Here is a 20831-nt window from a genome sequence, read left to right as displayed (position 1 = left end):
GGTGGACCTCAGGGGGGTGATGATGTTTGAGCTGAATTTATCATCCCGCAGATCTGATATGTGATTGGTGAAGGTGGTACTGTTTACAATCAGTTTAACACATCTATTGTATGTTACTGCCAAGATTTTGGACATAGTTGAAGAAGGTTTTCTGATTGTCCTTAGCCTGTGAGGCTATCCTGACCTTGTAGCTGGCCTTGTTGGACCTAATTAGATTTCTTAGTTTGAAGCTTAGGTTTTTGAGAGTGTACTTATTTTTAAGGGAGTTTTATTCGTTTGTATATCATAAGTCTGAAAGCACAAATGTCAGAACGCCGAAACTTCAAACTAGGATGTTCAAAGTCTAAAAATAATGAAGCAGTGGAACATCGAATTCTTTCCCAGGGAAATAATTTGGTGGGCCGTTTCCGTGGCTTTGCTATTTCCTCCACTGTGGTGCGATCTTGGAGTTGGTATATTTAAGTAGGGGGGTGTGGGGGGCACAGCCCCCCACGTTGAGGGGTGTGGGGGCCAAGCCCCCCACATTAGAAACAGTATGCAGTGTTCGTATGTTTCCACGTTTTGTACCGGAACAGCAATTTTTTTCCCTGGGAAAAAAATTGCTGTTCTGAGTGTTCGGAGTTTTCGGTTTTCAAACTTTTGGGCTTGATATTTACATAGTTGAAGTTTTCACACTTCAACTATGTGATATAGACCCGTTTTATTCTTGATTTTCATCACAGCTTTTCTTCTTTTATTAAATACTATGTTTAGGTAAGGATTCCACCAGTGTTGTTTGTTTTTAGAGTTTGTTTTGGGTTTATCTTTGGTAGGTACAGCAGCTTCTATGCAGCCATTCATATGTCTTTATATGGACTCTGTGAGTAATTTTGCATAAGTAGCTGTGGTCCTGGGTTTGGAGGGAGCCTTGAATTCTGACAAACTGCCACTTTATAGGATTTAATTTGCCTTTGAATAGTTCCTAATTGTTACTGGTGTAGCTGTATTTTCTGGGTTGATTTTTACCTCAAATGAGGCATCTTAATGATCCAAACTCACTAGTGAGGCTGTGACACTGGAGGATTGCGCAATGCTCTCCCAAGTTGGTAAGTACCAGATCCAGTATGTTTGATTTTCTGGATGGAACATGCACTGTCTGTTCCAGGGTATTCGTGTTAATAAAATCCAGAAAGTGTTGTGCCTTTGAGTTTGAGGAAGTGTACTTTTCCCAGTCTATAGAAGGGTAGTTTAAAGTCACCCGTGAATAGGGTGTTTGGTTGAATGGTGAGTGCCTTGAGTAGGCTTAGGCAAGAGTCATAAGACTCTAGTGGTATATACCTGCAACTAGCCATGATATGATGAAGGACTTTACCTGTGGTAACCTGCATGTGGATGAGCTCCATGGTATCATTCTGTTTAACCAATATGGAGGTATGTTTGTTGCTAACATAGATTGAGACACCTCCAATTTGGCCCCTGTCTGTGCTGTTGTTGGTCTAAATGTGTGGATTGCACTGTAGCCTTCCACTTTCAGAATACATTCTATGTCTTTAAACCAAGTCTCAGTCATGGCATAGATGTGTACGTTCTCCAGGGTGAGGAGGGCTTGAAGGGTGTGGAGTTTTTTGTTTAGGCTCTGAGCATTGAGCTGTAATACCTTAATGTTGCATGTAGACCTTTTCATTATGTCCTTCCCGGGGGTGGGGTAATCCCTCATTCACCAGTCCATGCTGTTTTATTTCTATCTGTCCTTCATCACATACTGTCTCAGGGAGTGATAGACCCATTTCCTTCTTCACAGGTGCAGAAAGGTTTTTATTCAAGGATATTTGTTCTGAATCTTTTTTTCTTACAGTATTTGTGATAGTACCCAAATTCAAAATGATGCTAATTCACATCCATTACCTCTTCTTCATTCAAATTTCCTAGCAACACTAGATTTAAAAGATGCTTATCACCACATCCCTATTCATGTAGACATCAGACATTTCTTAAGGGTTTGTGTGTTTGGATGACATTATCTCTGCCTTACCCCTTGGACTATCCACTGCACCTAGAGTGTTCACATAGTGTCCAGCTCTAATTATAGCTCATTGCAGACTACAGGGTATCCATATTTTTCTATAGTTAGATGACTTGCATATCATTGCTGAGCCTTTTTCAACATGTCCGGAATCTCTCACTTGGGTGAGAGATCTCTCGCACAAGCTGGGATTCCAAGAGAACATTCAAAATCTTTCTTGACTCCTTCACACAGGATTTTGCTCCTGGGGTGTCAGCTACACGCCTCAGTTCAAAGAGCTCTTCTTTCACAGGAAAAAATAGAGCTATATCTAGATATGATTATAAGACTTTCCAATCAGACTTTGGTCACTGCAAGGGAATGTCTCAGGATTTTGGGTTTCATGGCATCTATGATTCTCATGATATCCCTGGCAAGACTCTACACATGAATGATACAATGGTATCTGAAGTCTCATTGGACCCAGCACAAACATCAAATTCCAGTGATAGGGTTTCTCAGAAGAAAAAAAATAATTTGGTGGAGTCAGCAAATATCCTTAAATCTGAGTCTCCCCCTTCTCCCTCCCAGTTCTGAAGCAGTCAGTCACCATAGACACCTCATAATTTCCTGGGGAGCAGTTTCAGGAAGGATGAAATTGGAAGATGTGTGGCACACCAAGGACAGATGCAATCTCATAAATATTAAAGTGATTCTTGCCTTGCTCAAGGCACTAACCCTCCTGAATCTTCTTCAGTCTTCAGAACCTCTTCAAGTTGTTACAGACAATGCTACAGTCATGTGGTACATCAGCAAGGAAGGAGGAAATGGGTCATACCCCCTTCGCAGACTAGCCATGTTAGCTTGGGATATGGTTTCACAGTGCATTTCTGTTCTGCAGACATCCTACATTCGGTCAGAGCTAAACTGTGTGGCAGACAAGCTGAGCAGGAGAATGGCAGACCCTCAGACCCTCACAAATTGAAACTAGTTTGGGGAGCTTCCAAAATTTGATCCATCTGTGGGGAGTTCCTCAAGTAGACTTATTTGCTTCCTCTCTAAACAATCAGCTGGTAAGATTCTGCTCCAGGACTCTGTGCAAGAAGGTCTGAAAGGCAAATGCATTTTCTTTTCTTTTTCTTGGACAGGAACGTTCCTGTATGCTTTTCTACCATTTCTAGTGATATCCAGGGCACTTCTGAAGATTCAGAAGGAATCCCCAAAGATCATTGTGGTGACTTCCTTTTGGTCCAGGCAAGCATGCTTCTCACTTTTTTTGGAAAAGTCTAGGGATAATTACCGCAAGCTTCCTCAAAGACTGTATCTACTCATACAAGAACTGGGGTGTTTGCTACACCCTGACACAGAATTAACTTCAATTGACTGCCTGCATGATAAGCTCTTAATTCCATTTAGGCACCTGTTTACTGAGGATATGCAGCAGATAATATTCAAGGCAAGAAAGTCTACTACTGGAAAATAATATATTAGTAAAAGGAAAAGGTTTTCTACTTGGTGCCAGCAACATAACCAGCACCCATTTTAGACTAGTTGTTCTCTTGTTGTGTGCATTATTATCCTACAGCCTTTTGTACTCCTCCATCAAGATTCCTTTTTCAGCCATTTCAGCATGTCTGCCCATGGATCCTCCTCTTTCAATGCATTTTCATGTGAAAATGTTTTTGAAAGAGATTTTGCATAAGACACCTCTCAAAAAACTGGTGGACCCTCCTTGAGATCTTAATTTTGTGTTAGAGAAGCTCCAGTACTTACGTATTATCGCATCCACATTCCAGACGTGTCATTATTCTTTATGTTATGGAGAAAGGAGTCATTGTGTCTGTGCAGGGGTTGTTACGTGAAGTAAGTACCTGTCTGTGAGACTGGGGGCCAACTGTATTGTGATTTTTAAAAGACTGAAACAATTGAGTCCGCACTATTTCAGACGGCTGGATGTTAATAAATGTTGCATTTGTGTCAGTTTTCAGCAAGTTCAAAGGTATGTGACATGAACTTGTATTTCATCTAGCTTTTTTTTCTACTTCAATATAACTGCTGGCCTGGTTTGAAATAGTTCAGGGAACAACATTCCTGTGTAATTCACAAAAGGACAGTCAGCCTCATCAGGGTGAGACCTTTTAACAGTCCTCATTCTCCCATTTAGCTCAGTCCCCATTGTTAGCATGACTACTACTTATTTTTACATATTCTGCTTTGAAGTACAGCAAACTTACAATGTATAAACCCTTCCTACAGGGATAGAAGTAATGTCCTCAGGCCCTACTCAGAGTTAAAAGCAGCCAAGATCACCTCCTCTTCTGCAAAGACTCTCCAGGGTCTGGGTTTCCCTTCTTAGGTAGTAACGGCTTTGAGAAAGCTGTCCCTGCACCATGAACATTAAGTCATGCCCCGTGTCAGGAATTTTATTTTTTTTTTCTGTCCTCATCTTTCTCTTTCTCTGTGAGGATCCTCCAATTTTCAGTTCTTAAATTCTTTTGGGAACTGCTGTGAAGTACACAACCAATAAGCTAGAAACATAGTCCGGTTTGGAATGTGATTGCTATAATACATAAGTACCGAAGTTACTTTTGAACCAACTGTCCCAACTGACTTAATATTCTTAACATGTTAACCACAGTTTTACTTACTACTATGACCTATACAGGAAGGGTATCTGAATTGCAAGCTCTTATGGTGTGACAACAGTATCTCATTTTCCACAAAGACAAGGTTTCTTTAAGAACTAATCCTTTTATGCCAAAAGAAGCTTCCAAGTTTAGTGTTCTAAATATGATGTCACCAGCTGTAAAACAAAGAACTGATTCAAGTTTTCTATTGTAGCTCAGCCTCTTCCTCCCTGTTACTTTCTTACATTACCTCCTGACATTTAAGCAACTTTGTTATTCAGCTTCAGGGTCTGTAAATATACAGGTCAAAAGCTGAAGAAGCTAACAGATACAGACAAGATAGAATTATAGAGTATATATATATATATATATATATATATATATATATATATATATATACATACTTCAAAGTTTTTTTATATCTTCCCATGTCCCGACTACTCATCCGTGTGGGAACAGATGCAGGGATATCTTTGTGAGGCAAAGGTGGCCACAGTATGCTACTGCACCAGCTAAGAGACACCATCTGGTTCATTCCTGTGGGTCAGGCTAAGCATAACATACAATATTTAAAAGGATGTATGCAATAATGCACCCAGGCTCTGCTATATCAAGCATGGACTGCCCACAGTGTACATCAGACACAGTCTACCCAAGTAAGACAGTACTGAGAGTAGGCACAGCTGGCATAATATGTACAAGTGGGAAGGGCTGGGAATGTGGGTCAATGCAGAGTGAGACTGTGTCATGGATGAGTGGGTGTGGGGGGTCCTGAAGAGACTGGGCAAGGAGGGGTGGTGTCTTCATTGTGGTGTGACTGAGCAGTATTGATGTGTGTGTGTGTGTGTGTGTGTGTGTGTGTGTGTGTGTGTGTGTGTGTGTGTGTGTGTGTGTGTGTGTGTAATGGCCCTGCACAAATGCACACTAGTGGTCACAGAGACACTCATTTGAGAGTGGTACTCATGATATGGCTGGTCTCCAGTACATCAACCCCTGACATTCTCCTCACACTCAGTGGAGTTTGTGGCACTCAAAGCTGACTCTGCTGCTGGAGATAACGGCACTCACTCTGCTGATGTATTGGCCACATTGTGTCCTACTCTGACATCCAGTGTTTGAGGAGTAGTTTGCATAGGCACAGCTGTATCACTGGTAGTCGGAGGGGATATGGTCATCATATTACCTGTGTCTGTCATTGAAACTATGATCTCTGACTGTGCCAGGATTTGTCTTCATTGGACCAAATCAGTACCGTACCCTGACCTGAGGCATGTTCATATCCATGGTGGAGGAACCTGACAACACAGCACACACAGAACACCTTTGAAGACGTATAAGCATAATCAATATGTCTGAATGAACAACACTCACAGACAAGTGAAAGTAATCATATAGAATAGCGTGTTATGAAAAATCTAATGCTAACATACCTCAAGCAGACTGATGTTGTATTTAAAGTCCCAATGTCCTTGTAACAACAAAGAATCCAAACTCATTAATTGTATTACCCCAATTCTGATGGGTAATACAGAAGGTAATACATGTTATGTCACACTCAGTTGATATCTGAGGCATTCTGTGCATTTCAGCACCCAAGTCTAGAACTCTCCCCTGATACCCAAAAGGGCTGGACCCCAAAACAAGATGCTAGGAACTCCTAAATGACTGTCAGTTATAGTTATGCCTGTGGACCCCTATGCCTGGTCCTCTGCTCTTCTGCCAGGCAGTTTGCTTTGTGTGTGCATATACTATCACATCAGTGGCCCTTCTATGAACCAGTTCTTATGTCCTGTTTTGGTCACTGACAGCATTACTCTCCCATAAAAGGTCCCATCAGACAAACTAAAGAAAGCCCCTGTAAGATGTCTTATTCTGAAGGGCCTACATCAGGATGTCATTCTCTGCCTGGGAGAATGTTGCCTTGTGGTGACATTCACCTTTAAGGATGACAAGCCATAATATTAAAGTAATACATGTATAATATGTTGACATGTCATACATGCTATGCCCTCTACCTCAGCAACAAACAACAATGCCCATTTTTGACAGGACATATTTTACATTTCACCCATGATGCAGTACAAGACAAATTTACAACTGCCATCCATGTTGCAGCAGTAGGTATGGCATGTTTCTCAGTGTTGTTTTAACATGTGGCAAAAGGCCACATCACTCTGAAGAGGGAACCTTGCAGAAACATTGGTGTATCTGAGACAAGCCATGCCTTCTATGTGGCTCAGATCCTCAAGACAACTGCTAAGACATTCTGCAAAAATGCTGCTAGTACATTTGATGAACCTCTGGCAGAGAACTTCAAAAGGTGAATTATAGTTGGGGGTCATTCTGACAGATATTAAGCAAGCTGTGGTGGTGTCCATTCAATTCTGTGGCACTGTAAGTAGCCCAGGAAACCTTAGACTGGTAAACCTGTATTCTGTAGAGGGAATGATGAATCGGGTGTTGAAGCTCAAGTGTTTCCCAAGACAGAAAGGGCTGTTAATGAATTCTAGCATGGAATGACAGCAGACAGACTAATCTTATCCTAATACTATGAGTGAGTTATTGGGAAACAGCCAAAGGCTGTAGCATGGATGCACTGTTGATGGACATAAGCAAACCATTTGTCCTCTTCAGCACAAGAGAGTCTTTGGCAGGTCAAACTTATAGGATGAACAGTGAACTGTGCAGGTGAGTGGTGGGTAAAATACTGAGGGTGGTAGTAAGAGGAAAACTGTCAGTAGAACTAGGTGGTAACCAGTGTTTTAAGGACATCAGTCTTAAAGGTATTCCTGTTTAACGTGTTAATCTTTTACTTTATGCAAGGTATGTAAACGCATATCACTCTTTCATGATGATACCAATCTGAAGATGGGGTAGTATCTAATCTGGATGCAAGCTTAGAATGGGCCTGAAGAGGCTGTGATCATGGTTGAGAGGTGGCAATCTTGTATCTGCTCCAAGTACATGGTGTATTACTTTGGGAAAGAAGAAAGAGGAGCAAAATGCACTCAAGTGGGGTCAATCTCAGGGGCCCACAAGAGAAAGACTTTTCAGCTATTAATCATAGAAGGTATGACTGACTATACTTACATTATACCATTATGGGAGAACCAAATGTTAGGGTATTTACCCAGGAGTAGGAAAGTGAAGATTCCACTTACTTAGGTCTACCTGAAACCAGAGGTGGAGTACTTGGTTGAGTTGTATAGGTACTTCAAGGAAGAAACAGGTCACACTGATTTAGATGATGAAATGAAAGGCACCAAGGATGACAAAAGAGAATAGAGGGAATGTTGTGTAAAGATGTTTCTTTGTAATTGAACCCATTTTTACTTCATGTGAAGCAAGACAGAGGGATATAATATGAGGACAAAAGGCACTAAGAGATAGAGGGGTATAATTTGACTACAACAGGCAATAAGAAAAAAGGTGTGAGGGGATTAGGAAAGAAACAAAAAAAAATGGTAGCAGGCAGAAAGGCTTGCATAGGCCTTAGGGCCGATAGCCTAGTACCAACCTATGAACCTATAGGAAATTCAACCCGGGGATCATGGCAGTCGCCCTGCTAGACAGGGACTCAGAGAAGTAAATATTGTGGGAAAAAATTTCCAGGGAATTGTTATGGCTAGGCTTGTATAGGCCTTAGGGCCGATAGCCTAGTACCAACCTATGAACTTATGAACCACCAGATTAATAGAATCCAGTTTAATTTGAACAATCAGGAAACACTTCTTCATTAAAAGGTAATAGACTAGTGGAACAAGTTGCCAAAACATGTTGTAGAAACCTAAACACATTGAGTAACAAGAGAGAAAGAATAATGGTGGTTACTCAAGCTTGAATGCAACACTTGAGCAGACTAGACTTAAGTCATGGACTTCTTCTGCCATCATTTTATGAGATGACATGATTAGGTCTTAGTCCCTACTGAGTAAATCTGACAGTTTTAAAGGCTGTCTTTACAAAATGTATTTTATCTTATTTTGCAATTCAGAAACATTTCCTGTCCTTCTCTTATTCATTTATCAGTTATATCACCCAGTTCCCCACTTTTATTTAGTTGTTTTCTGTAAGCCCAATGATTACTTTTGTCATTCCAAGCCAAAAGCACCAGACAACCCCTTTTTTGTTTTGGATTTCCTCTGCCCTGCCCCTTTCATTCTAAAATTGAGTCATTCATTGCAATTTTGTTGAGTTATGTTTAATATATATATATATATATATATATATATATATATACACATATATATATATATATATATATATGTATATATATATATATATATATATACACACACACACACACACACACACACACACACACACACACACACACACACAGACACACACACACACACACACACACACACATATATATATATATATATATATATATATATATATATATATATATATATATATATATATATATATATTAGTTCTATACCAACATACTGTATCTGAATTAAAAAAAAACACTATAACACAATCAATACACATACATATAACACCCCGCAAACCACCTTTAATTTCACAAACTTTCCCAAACAGGAATCAGCTCAGTTCCTAAAGGTATCAAACTACATATAACAGCAGGCAAAAAGAAGTATACTATGCAGTTGAAATATCACAAATCACAAGGACAGTTTACAGGCAGCAATGGGTACAACATGCATACTGTACAAATTCAGGTACTAGTTCAATGGTGAACAGTTTATTTCATAACTACTTTAAGATGAAATGACAAACATTTCATATATAATTTCTCCCATGCACTGTTAATAGTGAACTCCTGAATTTAGCTGTATTAAAGAATATGAATGTAATAAAGGTTTTCTAACTGTGTTACTCATGACATTTTATCTCTTGTAGCTGAAAGTGGACCCTTGGGAACAGACCAGCAGTTCACAATTAAATGCAAAACAAAAACTGTACATTTAATTCAACATACTATCATAGTTTTCCTATGCAGGTCGGCTGTTGTGCATCTGTGCACAGAGTTCCATATCCCTCTCACTCCCAAGACATCAACCACTCAGTCCTTCCAAAGAACCTTTCAGGAGCAGTAACTGCTACTACAACTTGTATTACTTGATCCTTAGTCGGGAATACAACCTCTATACCAGTGGGGGCAGATGAACCACCTCTCATTGAAGACAATCTCAAAGACAGAAACCATGCTCACTACTGTTTGTGGACTGAAGAGCTGTCATTAATATTGGCTACTCAAACGTAGAAATGGGAAAAATGCTGTCTAGGGCTAAAGCAATGTCTTCAGTTTAGAGTGAACTGTGTTCATAGGTTCATAGGTAGGTACTAGGCTATCTGCCCAGAGGCATTTATAAGCCTAGCCAGAATGTGTTGGCTTTCACAGCCCCCTTAGATTAGTTCCCTATGCCTCTGTCCAGCAGAGCCACTGAAGTGATCTCCGGGGTAAACTTCCCGTTTCCCATCCACTCGTCAAGGTTTCTCTTGAAGAGTGTTAGTGAGGAACTCTGCCTAATGTAGATTGGAATCTTGTTCCAGAGCATGGGAAGTCTCTGGGACAGGAATCTATCCCTCCAGCACGTCCTATTTATTGTTGTGGTGAGGATTATATCCCTAGAGTGTGTGACTCGAGGGGATATGGTTTTCTTTAGGTGGAGCATGTCCATCAATTCTGGGCTGGACATGGCCTTGTATGTCCGGCAGAGATCACCTCTGAGTAGGCGGTATGCAACTGAGTACAGCTGGAGTTTCTTCAGTCGAGCTGCATAGGGCATCTGTTTGAGGCCAGTGATCCTCTTGGTGAGGTACTTCTGTGGTCTTTCCAGCTGTTGCAGCTGTCTTGTAAGGTACATCCAAAATGGGGCATTGTACTCTTTGATGGGTCTGACGAGTGATGCGTAGAGGGGCACAATGACCTCTTTTTATCTGGATGCAAACCCTTTTGTGATTAGATGGGCCACACAGAAGGATTTTCTAACCACTTTGGCAATGTGATTATCAAAGGAGAGATTGCTATCTACTTGGGTCCCCAGATCCCTTATTTCATCTTCTGTATTTAGGTGGCTAGCACCTCTGTGGTAATTTGTGGGTACTTTGTTTTTTTCCAAAGGGGATGACTATGCACTTTTTGGCATTTAGCTTGAGGCCATGGTTTTGACACCAGGTATCTGTCTCAGTGAGACACTTTTGGAGGATGTCTGTATCAGCCAGAGAGTCAATTATAGCCCCTAGTTTGCAGTTGTCTGCGAACTTGGTCAGCCATAGTCCTCCTGATGCTTACCTGTACCTCTGAGAAGTATATACTGAACAGGAGGGGTCCTAGGACTAAGCCCTGGGGAATGCCACTTGTAACCAGTTTAGAGTCAGACCTAGCTCCCACAACTCTTACCTTGTGGGTTCTATCTGTGAGCCAGTTGGCAACCCATCTCATGACGTAGGGGTTTATGTTCAGGCTGGTGAGCTTGTCTATAATACCAGACTGGGGAATGGTGTCGAAGGCCTTTGCGAGGTCTAGATAGGCTGTGTGGACCACCTTTCCCTCGTTTATAGCCTTGGTAACTGCCTCAAAGAAGTCCACCAGGTTTAAGAGGCATGATCTGCCCTTAACAAAGCCGAACTGGATAGGGGCCATTGTTTGGAGGTTCCCAATGTTTCTGTTAAGGAGATCCATGATGATGCGCTCCATAGCCTTACAGACCAAGCTATTTCAGCTTATAGGGCGATAGTTCCCAGGGTCTGTTGTGGATGCACCTTTGTGGAGCGGAATAACCATTGCTGTGTGCCACTCTATGGGCACATAGCCTGTGGAGAGGCTGAGTTTGAACAGTGTGTTTAGGTGAGGGGTTAGCTCATCTTTGAGCTCATGTAGGATGCAGCCTGGGACACTGTCTGGTCCCATTGATGCTGTGTTTTTTGCTTTGGACAGGGCTGTTTTAACCTGAGTGTTTGTGATTTCAGGGGCACTACATTCTTCTGGTATGGTTATGGGCCCTTTTGGGGGTGAGAGGGGGGTGAAGTTTGCACTGAACCTGTCTGCCAGGATGTTGGTGATATCGGTCGGTTCAGTGCATTTTGTGCCATTCTGCACTACTTCCAAGCAGATCTGGAAATTGCCACTTTGATTCTTGACATAGCTAAAGAATGCCTTGTGGTTATCTTTGGAGTCCTTGGCAATTTTTCTTTCGAAGCTAGCCTTGGATGATTTTATGAGGGATTGTAGTTTCTTGCTGATACTGATTAGGGATGTCTTCCCCTCTTTGGATTTTACTCTTTTCTGTACTAGTTTCCTCCTTCTATTGTATAGCTTGTTTATGGCAGGGGTCCATCAGACTGGTTTCCTTTTCTTGGAGGAGTGAGTCTTGGTTTTGCTTGGGATAGTATGATCCATGCATTATTGTAGGTGCCTGTAGAGTGCATTAGTAAAGGATTTTGCAGCTTAGGCAGTGTTATCCTTTAGCATGGGGGATTTGAAACTTTCCACCTCGGTCTTAAGTAATGTGAAGTTTGCTTTTGAAAAGTTTTTCACAGTGGTTTCTTTGACCGGGGGTGGGGGCGGAATGTGGATATCCAGAGTGATTAGTTTATGGTCAGATCTAACCAGCGAGGGGTTGACCTCCGGTGTGGAACACCGGTCGCCCATGTTGGTGATTACCAGGTCCAATATGTTGTCACCTCTGGTGGGGGTGTTTACCAGTTGATCCAGAACATTTGAGTTTATAAATTCTAGGAAATGTTGGGCAAGGGAGTTAGTACTTGAGTAGTTCTCCCAGTTAATATTTGGGTAATTGAAATCACCCAATATCAGGGTGTTTGGTAGGACCTTTATGTTTCCCAGTGTTTCCAGAAATGCGGAATGGGGGTCCTGGGACATAGTGGGTGATCTGTAGCAAGCTACAATTTGAATTGCAGTTCTACCTGTTATTAGTTGCACATGGATGATCTCTGAAGCATCGTGCTGTGCCACTAACCTGGAGGTGTGGGTATCCTTGATAAATATGGATACGCCCCCTCCTTTTGTATTTCGGTCTGGGTTTTGTGGCCAAAATGTATGGTATGAGTTGTAGCCTGGAAGTGCTGGGGTGCTCTCTGTAGCCTTAAACCAGCTTTCTGTTACTGCACATATATCAATTTTCTCTATACTTAGGAGTGCCTCGAGTGCATGCATTTTGAGGTTTAGACTTCTGGCATTGAGTAGCATTACCCTCAGTTGTTTGTTACTTGTGCTATTTACAGCAGTGGGTTTGTCTTTTGAGCCTTGCCTAAAAAAGGCACTATGGGGGTGGCAAGAGCCTTGGCCAGTATTCGAAAGCCTAAGGGTGACAGGTGCAAGCCATCTTTAGCGAAGCAGCATGGCTTGTCGAACATGTCATCCCAGGCTGACAGACACTGGATCCCCTTTGTATGACACCAAAAGCTTAGCCAGTTGTTGAAATTGATAATTTTTTCTCCATACCGTGTTATCATTCTTAGTGAGGGTAGGATGCTACTCAGGGTCAGGGTCATACCGGCCTGGGCTATGTGATCAGAGAGCTCTTCCATGTCTCTTTTCATGTAGTCAAAGGAGGAACAGCTCAGGTCATTCACACCAACATGAACAATGACAGAGTCATATTTGTACTTGTTCTGGAGTGACCTGAGTGCTTGTGTTATGTGGCAGATCCTGGCACCCAACAGGCAGCTAACAGTAACCTTCTCCTTGTTCAGCCTAGTGAGTCGGACGTCAGTTTGCCTGACTATAGAGTCACCTATTACTAGTGTGTTAGGTATGTTATTTTGCCTTAAGGGCTGTGATTGCGTGGTGCACTGGTTTTGTGAAGTATGTGTTTCATGGTTTGTGTTGAGGGGTGGTGGTTGCTTGGATGCCTGCTTTGGAGGTCTCTCTTGCTTTTGCAGGTTTTTGTTTAGAACCTCCGAGTATGTTTTTGTATATTTATGTTGTTTTTTGCCGGTCCTGGTTTCATACGTCTATGTGAGACTGGTGGTATGATACAAGTAATTCCCTTCTCCTCTTGACTGTCTGGTCCAGTCTTGGGTTGAGAGAGCTTAGCCTCCAGTTTGGCTGTATAATTGCATCTCTTGCATGTATTAGTGTTTGGTGGTAGGAGGAGAGGGTTGTCTGTGTACAAGAGGCAGTTGTAACATTGCCTCAAAATACCCAGATTCACCAGTTGGACCACAGAGTACACCTGAAACTGCCCTTTGGACATGCATGGATAGGTGCAGTGAGCTGTTTTCCTGATTGGCAGGTAAGGTTGAATAGAGAGCCTTGTCCTTCTCTATAGTATAGGGGGGGAGGGTCTAGTGCTAAGGTTTATTAGTGCTTGCTATGAGTTTTGAGTGCTGGGCTGAGAAGTGAATTGTTTGAGTGCTTAAGATGAAAGTTTGTCTAGTTCCAAGGGAACAATTGAAGACTAGACTTTGTGGAGCCGGGAATAGTTATACTCTAGCTAACTGGCGCTACCCGGAGTGCAAAACCGTATTAATGCGGGTTTTATAGCAGGAAAGTGAAAGAGATAGAAATTAGCCCAAAATGGCCAGTATAAACTACTAATTTCTGGGCTGAAACCACTCCTCCAGGGACAGATAGTTTGCTGAAAGTTCCCCTCTCTCACAGGTGAACAGAGAAATTTCCTTCTATCCAAGTAAGGTGTGGGCAAACACAGAAACTCGTAACACAGCCCTGAATTCAGCACTAACCTAAAAACTGGACTATACTAGCTTAGAAAGGCAGGAAAAGAAGTTGTTTTTTTTTTGTTTTTTTGCTTTTTTTTTCAGAAAATAAAGCAGATACAATAAAAAAACATTTTAAATGCACATAAATGGCTATCACACTTGAGTGTGTAGCCTACAACAGTTAAACAGGTAATTTAAACACAAAAATGACTTTGTTAAAGTGTAGGCAGTAAAATAAGCACAGTATGTAGCTGAAACAAGCTTTTTAAACCACAGAAAAGTTTGAGAACATCTCAGAGAAGATTACTGTTTCAAAAGCACTGTTTTGGATTACTTCCTTATTTATTGTTGTTTTTTATTGCTTATTGGCCTCTGCTTACTTTAAAATAATTCTGTTGTATTACCTTTTTTCCTTCATTACTTTTGTATCAGTTTCCTTAATGATTGTCCTGTTCTTACCTAAAAAATTGTTATACATTCTGGTAGTTTGTTTCCTGGTTGTAACGAAGGTGCACTAGTAGCACTTGGGAGAACTAAAAGCTTTCATGGATGTATTTGAGGTGACTCATTTTTACTGGTGAATGTCATACTTCCTGTTTTGATAATATCATGTGGTAATTTGACTTCATTTTGCATCTGGTATACATGTACATTTTTCTGTGAACTAATATTTTAATCCAGGAGTTGAAATTTTATTATATTCTCTTATTCTACCTTGACACACCTTGGACTCTTGATCAGAAATGAAAGGTCTGCCAACTAGACTAGCCTCTATTTGCAGCCTCATTTCACTTGGTATACTCAGGCAACGTAAGAATTGTCTGAAGATCACAGGTCTTTCTCTTAGCTTATCCCTGTCTGTTTGTGAAAGATGCAAGTACCGAGCCAAATGTGAGGCCACACTCTCAGAAACAAACACATCCCATGAACATCATTCACCTAGACCACATTCATTATTATATGCTGAGTTAGGTACATGAACCTTATACTCACAAATGTGGAGAAATGTTGGGTAACAATTAGCTGCCTCTCAGGGGCTAAGATTGCTAATGTTACAAGGGCTATGAGGATTCTTAAACCAAACAAATATGATTATGACATGGTGGTGGCCCATGTTGGAGTAAATGACCTGGCTCACAAAACACAGTGGATGTGAAGAGAGACATAAAAGAACTCTCCATACATGTCACAAACACAGGAAATACCCTAGTATTAAGGGAATCCTTCCATCACTAAAATGCTGTTGAAGAATAAAGACAATATGACAAATGGCACCTGGTGTCATTTTAGGGGGCCCCAGTATGTGTCAGCATAGGATGAGGCTAATAACCATACTTGCTTCACCAAGGACATCTTTCACCTCTTCTTCCAAGGCTGTCCCCATTGTGCCTTTTTATGCTGGGTCAAGCTGACAGATCTCTAAACCTGCCTTGCAAAATGAATCAACCACTGGACCATATTAATGTGGCTCAAAGTAATGCTGGAAGTCTGAACAACAAAATGCTGGATGTTGATGCCCTCCTGCATTTGGACCACATCCATGTATGAATTGTTACAAAAACCTAGTTTAAGTGCTCAAAATGTATTCCCTCAGTGCCTACTCACAACTAGACAAATGTATCAAATTAAGGTCCCAACTAGACCTCAGAGAATAGGGAGGTTTAACAGTAAACCAACATAGTCGTCCACAAACCTTAACAAATTATATAATAAAAGGAAGAAACTCTTAAACCTGTATATCAGAACAAATGTCCCCCAAATTAAGGAGAATATAAACAGCCAAGTGATGTTAGAAAAATGAAGGCATCCCATTAACTCATCCTACTTACAAAAGAAAAACACACTTACAAATCCTTCTTTACTTATATCAGAAAAATTAGAAATAACACAAAGCATTGCTCCCAGCTTATTCATAATGGTACTGCTTACTCCAATCCACTGGATATTAGGAACATACTTGCAAACAAATGTGCCAACTTCACACCATGACACCTATACCAAACCCACTTACCCCAGTGTAATCAAGCCACCAACCATCTTGCAAGATCATGTATTGAAGGAACTTTTCCAAATGAAGAGTATCTCAGTCATGGAGCATACTATCTAACCAGTCACCTAATTAATAACACTAAACAAATGCTGGTAGATCCACTCTCCACCTTCTTCAACCTGATCCTGACAACTGGCTTTGTCCAATGGGAGTGGTACACAGCTGTTGTGATGCCACCCCAGAAAGTTGGCCCCGTTACTAACCCGAGGAATTACAGGCCTAATGAGCCTTATTTGCAAAGTCATGGAATCTATCACACTTACCTAATTAACTATGATATCAAAAATCTAATCAGATTCATCATCCCCTACCAATTTTGTTTTGTAAAAGGTAAATCCTGTCTAATGAACCTTGTGAACATCTCTCTGAAAGGACTACTGAGGCCATAGACTGTGGTAAATATATTCATGCAGCACAGGTTTATCTCTGTAAGGCATTCAATGCTATACCACATGAAAATATAAAAATCAAGCTGACAGAGCTCCAAATTGTTCCATATGTGGTTAGGTGGATAGCCAACTGACAGAGACAGGTCTCACACAGTAAGAGTAGGGGGTGCATCCTGTGAGAGCTTGAAAGTGACCAGTGGAGACACTCAGGGATCTTTGTTGGGACCACTGCTATTTAGTATCTACTTCTCAGATCTTCGCTTATGAAATGAGGATCACTGGTAAACAAAGTTCTTAGATGATTGCAAGTTGTGAGTTGTCTTCGAGTCCACTTCTGACATAAAAGCACTCCAAGAGGAGCTTACACTTGTCAATAACTGGTGTACTAAAAATTGGCTCAGACTCAATGATAAAAAGTGCAACCTTATAGCATTTGCTAAACAACCCCTAGCCTAGCTTATAGCATAGATGACATACCACTTCAAAATGAAAGGGTCATGAGAGACTTAGGTGCTTGTGTGGACAGCTCTCTCACATTTGACCATCATCCTGCAATAGCGGTGAGAAAATCCTTTGACCTTGCACAGCTCATAGAAAGAGATATTTCTTCAACATCAAAAGAAGTATTCTAAACCAACTATACTTTAAGTAGTGAATATTGTAACAGTAATAGAAGAGAAGGAAGTCAGATTGTTAGAACAATACATGCAAAAAAATATTTTAGAGGAGCAACGATATCTAGCAGAAGGCAGGAATTGAACAATGTATGTAATGTTGCTTAGATTATAGCAATATATGTGATGTATAATGTTTTTAAATGTGGACTTGTTAATATAGCATGATTACTTTCAAGTAAATGTAAGCCTGCTTATTTCACAAGTATAAAGGTGTTAAAAAAAGAAGTACTCACCCCCTTGTAGTCTGTGCCAGATTAGACAAATCATTGAGTACAACAACACTTCCTTTGGGATGTCCCTTACTAAGCATATCAGGCAATTGGATAGTCCTCAGAAATTTGTAACCAAAAAGATCCTGAGCTTAAAAGATCTGAACTACCAAGAAAGACAGGAGGCTTTATCTCTATCCTCAGTTTCATATAGACTTCATAGGGGAAATCTCAGCCTTGCTTATAGGCTATAAGGCTATAATGGATTCAGTAGTCCAGAAACTTTTATACCGCCAAAAATGAAACAGTCAGGCCAGTACTAAAACCAGAGATTGAAATCTATTCCAACAAATACATATGGCAAGGAGGAGAGACAGGTTTATCATCCAGCACTTACCCCTTCTCTGAAAGAAACTCCCTTTCCAGGTTAAGCAGTGTGACACGTTGGCTGGCTTTAAAATTAAATTTGTACAATGTGATGGGTATTCATAAATTCACTGCTGGTATGTCTGGCCTAGCTGTCCTTGGAAAAGAGTGGCAAAACCTAAAGGTGGGTACTAGCAAGGCAGAAATGTTGCCATGGCTCATTTGTCTTGTAACTCCTTTGATATTGTAATTCTATGATTCTAATCAGTGTTGCTACATTTATTTGCTATGGTTTCAATGACTTTCAATGTTACAGAAAAAAGCCATATATATGAATCATTTAGAGCTTGTAATGGTTTTCCTATTGGGAAGAGGTTAATTGTTACAGTTCTGGGGAAGATAAGCACTACTGATTAAAGCTTTATGTGTACTTCATTGGTTGTTCAATTTTTACTGTTTACTTTATATTGTGAAGAGATGTGCTTAGTGCAGCAAGGTTGAAACATGCACTCCATTGATGCAGGTACATTCAGTTGTAACTTTTTCTAATATAACCAACTCACCCAAAATTTACCAGTAAATAGATACACAGTGTACAGGTGAAGCAAGCTGCATGTAGCTGCATAACACACAGAGTCAAGCACCTAGCACCTAAAGGTTTTTCACAGAAGACCTAGTTGTGCTACATAGTGCAATGTAGCCCACAGTTGCTAGAAATAAGCACAACACTACTGTTACACAAGGTCCCAAGCTGATATAGTGACCTCATTCTTACAAAAACTCAAACATTGATTCATATATCTCCATTTTAACAGTCACCATGAGCCAATGGGCTTAAATTTCGGTCCACCAGACAACTCCATGACCAAAAAGTGTTTTAGTGGTTCGGGACTCCATAATGAGAATCTCAAGATTCTCCACTTCCTATTCTGTATAAAGACAGGGTAGCACTAAGCTGTCATGCAAGTTCCAGAATCTCAGATGTCCCAAAGGCCCTTTGAACCCTTGCATTATTCAAATATAACTATGACTTGGCAGTTGTCCATATGGGGGTGAATGACTTGGAATGAAAAACCCTAAGTTAGATGAAATGACATGCGTGAGCTCTCTGTGCATATCCCAAATGCAGGCAAGACATGGATGCTAAGTAGAATCCTCCCACTCTCCAAACATGAAGCCTAAGTACAAAGAAATGCTGATTAGTTTCAACAGTTTGCTAACTATCTGGTGCCATTCTACAGGATTCAGTATGTGTCAGCATACAGTGAAATTCTTGGCAGTCTGACTTACTTTGCAAAGGATGGTCTTCACCTCTCGTTCAAAGGCTTCCACATACTGGCTAAAGCCCTTGCAGCCTCGTTTTGACTTTTTAGGTAAAGCTTAGTTAATAAAAATTCCAAAGTAGCAAACATATTGATATCAAAACAAGATCAAATTAAGTTAGTTCTGCTTAATGCCAGAAGTCTAAACAACAAGGAGCCCAGCATTGAGTCACCCGTGCATTTAGAAGGCATAATGCAATAATCACTGAAACATGGTTTAATTGTCCAGAAGGTATACAATCCATATCTGGGTTTAGTATCTACCATGCCTTCAGACCCAGAGGTAACTGTGATGGCATGTCCATATGTGTCAGAGACCATATCCCATGTAATAGATTCCCAGAGACCCACAAATGGATCTTATCAGGCACCAAATCACAACAAACAAAATTAACTATCATCTGTTGCAGGCCACCTTCCATTATCCTGGAAGTTCATGTCATGTTCCTAAATGTCATGGATGAACTCCTCATAAATAAGAACTCCATCATTCTGAGAGACTTTAACCATCCATTAATTGACTGGAGTATATGCATCTCCAATGTAGGATATGTTCAGAAATGTTTAGATTTAGTAAATAAAAACTCAGTGGACAAGATTGTTATTAGCGCAACTGGATGACAAAGTATTCTTGATGTGGCACTTGCAAATGTAGTGTCACCATGCACATCTCTACTTTCAACTTCCTCTCTGATTAAGTCAGTCCATAAGCTAGTAATCCTTTCCCCTCAAACCATTTAAACCCCTTGAAATTAATAGACTAGAATTCAAAGACTTCAGGCAAACAAATGTCCTCAAATTCTATGAAGCCTCAACATTTACTTATAACAACACCACCCCATACATCATGTCAGCAGATAGATTTGCAATGGACCTTTATACCCACATAAATACATGTATATAATTGGTTGTACCATCTAGATCTAAATACAATTGGAAATTTAAAGGTAAATTGCCCTGATGGTCCACAGACATAAATAGGACCTACAGTAAAAGGAAGAAAACTCATTAGAGTTTACAATAAACCTCTAAGTCAAGGCAAATATTGGGAATTTTGCTAAGTATTTAAAAAAACACTATTAGATCTACTAAGGCAGACCATTAACTCAGGTTGGCAAATGGAGTGTATAGCAATTACACATCCTTCTTTAGTTATGTTAGAAAAGTAAGAAACAGTACTCATCAATGTACAGAACTCATAGTAAATGGCAAAACCAACCCAGACCCAGTGGGCATTGCCAATATACTTGCAAACATATTTAATATAAATTTCACTTCTAAGATGACTATTGAAAGCCCTACAATACCCATATCTTGTAAACCCCCCAACACCCCTACTACAGAAGATGTACTGAAGAGATATTCAAAACCAAGAACATTTCCTCCATTGGACCGGATAACATACCAGGATGCTTGTTAAATAGTATTAAATTTATTCTGGTGGAATATCTCCATAAATGATCTAACCTCCACCTGGCTAAAGGCTCAGTCCTGGAAGGATTGCATACAGCACTGGTGATGCCACTCAGTAAAGGTGGCCTAACTACTTA

This window comes from Protopterus annectens, chromosome 6.part0, assembly GCF_019279795.1.
Source record: "Protopterus annectens isolate FY-2018-M chromosome 6.part0, PAN1.0, whole genome shotgun sequence".
NCBI lineage: Eukaryota > Metazoa > Chordata > Ceratodontiformes > Protopteridae > Protopterus > Protopterus annectens.
This window is presented reverse-complemented; position numbering follows the sequence as displayed.